Source organism: Trichechus manatus, unplaced genomic scaffold, assembly GCF_000243295.1.
Source record: "Trichechus manatus latirostris isolate Lorelei unplaced genomic scaffold, TriManLat1.0 scaffold00281, whole genome shotgun sequence".
Lineage (NCBI taxonomy): Eukaryota > Metazoa > Chordata > Mammalia > Sirenia > Trichechidae > Trichechus > Trichechus manatus.
This window is the reverse complement of record NW_004444217.1, coordinates 924,233-931,326: the sequence shown is the minus strand read 5'-3', so window position 1 is coordinate 931,326 and position 7,094 is coordinate 924,233.

Sequence of the window (7,094 nt, the reverse complement as noted above, 5' to 3'; positions counted from 1 at the left end):
TAGCTACTGTCATGTTGTTGTTGTCATTAGGAGTTGTCGAGTTGGTTCCGACTCACAGCAACCCTATGTACAAAGGAATGAAACACTGCCCCGTCCTGGGCCATCCTCACAATTGTTGCTATGCTTGAGCCCCTCATTGTAGCCACTGTGTCAATCCATCTCTCTGAGGGTCCTCCGGTTCTTTGCTGACCCTCTACTTTACCAAGCATGATGTCCTTCTCCAGGGACTGTTCCCTTCTCATAACCTGTCCAAAGTATGTGAGACGTAGTCTAGCCATCCTTGTTTCTAAGGAGCATTCTGGTTGTACTTCTTCCTAGACAGATTTGTTTGTTCTTTTGACAGTCCATGGTATGTTCAATATTCTTCACCAACACCACAACTCAAAGGCACCATTTCTTCTTCGGTCTTCCTTATTCATTTTTTTCCAGCTTTCACGTGCATATGAGGCAATTGAAAACACCATGACTTGGGTCAGGCGCACCTTAGTCCTCAAGGTGAAATCTTTGCTTTTCAACACTTTAAAGGGGTCTTTTGCAGCTGATTTGCCCAATGCAATGCGTCTTTTTCTTTCTTGACTCCTGCTTCCATGGGTGTTGATTGTGGATCCAAGTAAAATGAAATCCTTGACAACCACAGTCTTCTCTCCATTTATCATGATGTTGCTTATTGGTCCAGTTGGGAGCCTTTGTTTTCTTTATGTTGAGGTGTAATCTATACTGAAGGCTGCAGTCTTTGATCTTCATCAGTAAGTGCTTCAAGTCCTCTTCACTTTCAGCAAGCAAGATTATGTCCGCTGCATATCTCAGGTTGTTAATGAGTCTTCCTCAATCCTGATGTCCTGTTCTTCTTCATAGGGTCCAGCTACTGTCATAGTTGCCAATTTCTACTGATAGACTGAATCATTAATACTCCTTATTTTTTCAAAAACCCATGAAATTTAACAAATTCTGTTTCCTGTAACATTTTTCTAATTCTCCAAGAGGAATATTTCCACGCAACTCTCCATAAAAGCACCTCAGAGCCCAGCAACTCTCAGACTTACTTTTCTTAATTGATTCAATTGCCAGTCCTATCACCACCTTAGTCTCTAGCTCCCTTCCTCTTTCTCTTTCTTAATGTTGTCCCATTTGTGTTTTGAGCTGTTGACTTTCTGACTAACAACTCATTCCTTAACAATTTTTCAGCATCTAATATAGCCAGTGGTTGTTTTATTCTTGGGGATCCATAGAAGAGTAAGATATTCTTATGTCTTATGGGAGTTTAGAGTGTGATACACAAATGATAGTTAAATTCCAACATGGTAAGTTCCATGAGAGAGTGGTGTTATAATTCACTGAGGGAATACAGACGGAGGAACAGAATAATTCAGTCTAAAATGAGGAGCTGTTCTTGCAAAAGGCTTCATGGCTAACATGAGACTTGAGCTGAGATTTGCTCTTTTTTTATTTGCTTTATTCATTTTTTTTTTTTTTCCTTTTTACCATCCCACATATATAGGGGTTCCATTTTTCCTAATGAATTTGACTAAAAATTATTTTTCATAAATTTACCCAGTGCTCTTACATACTTCATGGTCACTAAAGCTTCATAGTTAACTGCATTGAGCATTTCAGTTGACTGCTTATCTTTATATAATAAGGTATAAAACTCAAGCAATTCACATTGTTATATTATAATATACTAAAATATACTAAAATAACATATAGATTTGATTATCATTAGTTTTATTTCATAGACATTTATATAGGAAATTAAAATAATCACTATTTTATTTTAATAATCATATACTTGCTCATTAATTTCATAAAGGAGTTAACTTAGAACTCCATTATATTACAGCATATGCTTTTATAATTAAGCGGGTGGTAATGCTTGGATTGCAAGCTCAGTTCTGTCAGAAAAGAAACTTCCTCCTACGATCAGAAATTACTGTGCTAGTAAGGCAGCACTGATTTGTTTATGGCCTCTTCAAGCAAGGAAGAGATCGTTAAAGGCACAGGCAACAACAGCTCCATTTGGGTAGAATGTACGAGCATATCTCCACCACTCATCTGTCAGTTTGTCACACTCTGGCGGCTTGTGAGTTGCTGAGATACTAGAAGCTATGTTGCCAGTATTTCAAAAACCAGCAGGGTAACCCATGGTGGACAGGTTTCAGTGCAGCTTCTAAACTAAGGCAGCCTAAGAAGGACCTAGTGATCTACTTCTAAAAAAAAACGGCCAGTGAAAACTTTATGAATGATAGATTTTATATCATTGTCTGATATAGTGCCAGAAGATGAGACCCTCAGGTTGGAAGACACTCAAAATACAACTAGGAAAGAGCTGCCTCCTCAAAGTAGAATTGACCTTAACCATGTGGATGGAGTCAAGCTTTCGGGACCTTCATTTGCTGATGTGGCGCAACTTAAAATGAGAAGAAACAGCTGCAAGCATCCACTAATAACCAGAATGTGGAATGTACAATGTATGAATCTAGGAAAATTGGAAGTCTTAAAAAATGAAATGGAGCACATAAAAATCGATATCCTAGGCATTAGTGAGTTGAAATGGACTGGTATTAACCTTTTTGAATCAGACAATCATATGGACTACTATGCTGGGAATTACAAATTGGAAAAGGAATGGTGTCTCATTCATTGTCAAAAAGAATATTTCAAGATCTCTCCTGAAGTGCAGCGCTGTTAATGATAGGATAATATCCATACACCTACAAGGAAGACCAGTTAATAAGACTATTATCCAAATTTATGCACAACCCACTAATACCAAAAATGAAGAAGCTGAAAATTTTTACCAACTTCTGCAGTCTGAAATTGATCAAACATGCAATCGAGATGCATTGACAATTACTGGTGATTGAAATGCAAAAGTCAGAAATGAAGAAGGATAAAGTAGTTGGCAAAATATGGCCTTGGTGATAGAAATGATGCTGGAGATCGCATGATAAAATTTCACAAGACCCATGATTTATTCTTTGGAAACCCCTTTTTTCAACAACATAAAGGGCAATTATTCATCTGGACCTCACCAGATGGAATACACAGGAATCAAATTGACTACATCTGTGCAAAGAGATGATGAAGAAGTTCAATATCATCACTCAGAACAAAGCCAGTGGCTGACTACAGAATATACCATCAATTGCTCCTGTGCAAGTTCAAGTTGAAGATGAAGAAAATTAAAACAAGTCCACGAGAGCTAAAGTACAACCTTGAGTATATCCCACCTAAATTTAGAGACCATCTCAAGAATAGATTTGACTCGTTGAACACTAATGACTGAAGACCAGACAAATTGTGGGATGACATGAAGAAAGCAAAAGGTCATTGCAGAGACAGGAAAGAAAGAAAAGACCAAAGTGGATATCAGAAGACACTATGAAACTTCTCTTGAAAGCAGAGTCGCAAGAGTGAATGGAAGAAATGATAAAGTAAAAGAGCTGAACAGAGGATTTCAAAGGGCAGTTAGAGAAGACAAAGTAAAGTATTATAATGAAATGTGCAAAGACCTGGAGATAGAAACTCAAAAGGGAAGCACACACTCGACATTTCTCAAGCTGAAAGAATTGAACAAAAAATTCAAGCCTCAAGTGGCTATACTGAAGGATTCCATAGGCAAAATATTGAACAAAGCAGGAAGCATCAAAAGGTGGAAGGACTACACAGAGTCACTGTACCAAAAAGAATTGGTCAATATTCAGCCATTTCAGGAGGTAGCATATGATCAAGATCTGAGAGTACTGAAAGAAGAGGTACAAGGTGCACTGATTGCATTGGCGAAAAACAAGGCTTTAGGAATTGACGGAATACCAATTGCGATGTTTTAGTAAGTGGATGCAATGCTGGAAGTGCTCACATGTCTATGGCATGAAATTTGGAAGACAGCTACCTGGCCAACCAACTGAAAGAGACACGTATTTGTGCCCATTCCAAAGGAAGAGATCCAACAGATTTTGGAAATTATCAAACAATTCCATTAACATCATATGCAAATAAAATTTTGCTGAAGAAAATTCAAAAACAGTTTCAGCAGTACATAGACAGGAAACTGCCAGGAATTCAAGCCAGATTTCGAAGAGTACATGGAATAAGGCATATCATTGCTGATTACAGATGGAGCTTGGCTGAAACCAGAAAATACCAGAAAGATGTTTCCTGCATTTTACTATGAAAAGGCACTGTGAGGATCATAACAAATTATGGCTAATGTTGCAATGAATTGGAATTCCAGAACACTTAATGGTGCTCATCAGTAACCTATACATAGACCAAGAAAAAGGGGGTAATTTTTCTGAGGTTTAAAGTCAGGAAAGGTGTATGTCATAGTTGAATCCTTTCACGAAACTTTTTCAATCTGTACGCTGAACAAATAATCCGAGAAGTTGGACTATATGAAGAACACGGCATCAGGATTGGGGGAAGTCTCTTTAACAACCTGCGTTAAGCAGATGACACAACCTTCCTTGCTGAAAGTGAAGAAGACTTAAAGCACTTACTGATGAAGATCAAAGACCACAGCCTTCAGTATGGATTACACTTCAACATAAAGAAAACAAAAAGGCTCTCAACTGGACCAATAAGCAACATCATGATAAACAGAGAAAAGATTGACGTTGTCAAGGATTTCATATTACTAGGATCCACGATCAATGGTCAAGTAATCAAAAAATCAGATGACATATTTCATTGGGTAAATCTTCTGAATAAGGCGTCTTTAAAGTGTTAAAAATCAAAGATGTCACTTTGAGGACTAAGGTATACCTGACCCAAGTCATGGTATCGTCAATCGCTTCATATGAATGCAAAAACTGGACAATGAATAAGGAATACTGAAGAAGACTCAATGCCTTTGAATTATGGTTTTGGTGAAGAATATGGAATATACTACAGACTGCCAGAAGAAGGAACAAATCTGTCTTGGAAGAAGTACAGCCAGAATGCTCCTTAGAAGAGAAGATCGCGAGACTTTGTCTCCTGTACTTTGGACATGTTTTCAGGAGGGACCAGTCCCTGGAGAAGGACATCATGCTTGCTAAAATAGAGAGTCAGTCAAAAAGAGGAAGACCCTCAATGAGATGGATTGACACGTGGCTGCAACAATGGGCTCAAACATAACAATGATTGTGAGGATGGCACAGGACCAGGCAGTGTTTCGTTCTGTTGTACGCTGGGTTGCTATGAGTCAGAACCTCCTCAAGGGCACCTAACAGGAACAAGAGAGCATAATTAGTTTTTAACATGATACAACTGATAAACAACTTTCAAAGTGTAATCATATTCTATATATTTGCTCACTATACATGCTTTGAAAAGAAGAATGAGAACTTCAAAATGTTTCAAAAGTAAATTCTCTGATTATATAAAAATAATACTTGAGTATTGTCTTTCTCTTAAGTGTGTGTGGATGCAGGAAGCAGTACGTGTGTGTATATTTGCTTGTTTGTGCATGTGTGTGTGTGCCTGTGTATTTGTGCTTTGGAAACTGACCGTATTCTCTAACGCTTTGGAAGAAGAGGAGAAGGAGAAAGAGTAGGAAAAAGAGTATATACAAATGAGGGGGAAGTATGTCAACCTGGAGCCATTTCTGAGATAGCTGACATTTGAAGGGAATGACTGAATCAGCATTTGCAATAGAAGCTGAGACAGCATGACATAGAACAATCAATTATTTTGCTGCTGGGTATAAATATCCACAAGGAGGCTTTAAGAATGTATACTCTCTGAAGCAGGTTAATCTTGCCTGCCAAAGAAAGGAAAGGCAAAGGAATTACTGAAGTTACTGGACTTCTGAAGTCAAGGCCTCATCTGGTCAGCAACCCCAAAGAACTATGAACTATCTAACACATTGCTATGTAGTATTGGCAAATCATGCACTGGTGACGAATTTAAGAATAGATTTTCACCATTCTGTTAGTACTGACTTGTGTCTAGCATCACAGAGTGAACACCAGGATAGAGATATGCTATTGGCAGAAAACACACAGGAAGAAAGTGATGTTTTTCTGTGTTTTTTTCCCCCCTTTTGGGAGGTTGTTGTGGGTTGTCTTCAAGTCAATTCCTGATTCATGGCGACCCCATGTGTGCAGAATAGAACTGCTCCATAGGGTTTTCAAGGCTGTGATCTTAGGGAAGCAGATCACCAGGCCTGTCTTCCCAGGCACCTCCGGGTGGGTACCAACCACTGCCATTTTGGTTAGTAGCTAAATACTTAAGCATTTGCACCACCCAGGAAACTTTTTTTCTGGGGGGTGGCTAGGGCAATATTTTTGGCTAATGCTGAAAAGGAAAAAATTAGGAGGCCCATAAACACTGTAATTTAATCACAAGATTGACTTTATTCATTAATTTTACTAACCGTTGAGTACTGCATGAGTTCTTCTGTTGAGTCCAGACGACAAGCTTTTCTGACTCAAACCTCAACACATACTTTCCTTTGTTGCTTATCTCTGGCCCCAGATACTCAGTCTATTTTTCTTCCTGCTTAAGGGTTGTCACTATTTCCTGAAACCCTTGCAATTTTTCTCCCCAACAAGATTCACTGTTTAATAGCATGTATTCTTCACAGAGAGTTTCATTTATGATGCCCACCTGTTTAAATATATATGCTAATGAGGTACACAGATTAGAAGGATAATGGAAATCCAGTATAATTTTCCGAGATTAATTATATCTATTAACATCTTCTTGTTTGGGCCCTGACAAGTGTAAAGTGGAATGACAAGCATTTTAACTGATTTTATTTGTCCTTTCACCTCCTGAAAAGTAAGAAAAAGGAGAAAAGGACATGGGAAGCACAAAGATGGCACGGGGCATTATAAACTCAGGGGAAAGTCACATCAATAATAATGCACGTATAAATAATGCCCTAGGAATTCCGCTTTGAAAGGGATTATCAGAGATGTTTTATTTCTAACTGGCTACTACTGTAATAGCATATAATATTTATTAGATACATTTAATTTACATTTTGGACTCTATTATTTGTCATTTTTTCCCTCCACATGAAGAATTATAATAAAGACTGTGACATATGTGCTTAACAGTTCTCCTTATACCATATTTTTTTTCTAAATTTTATTTATCTTGTCGTT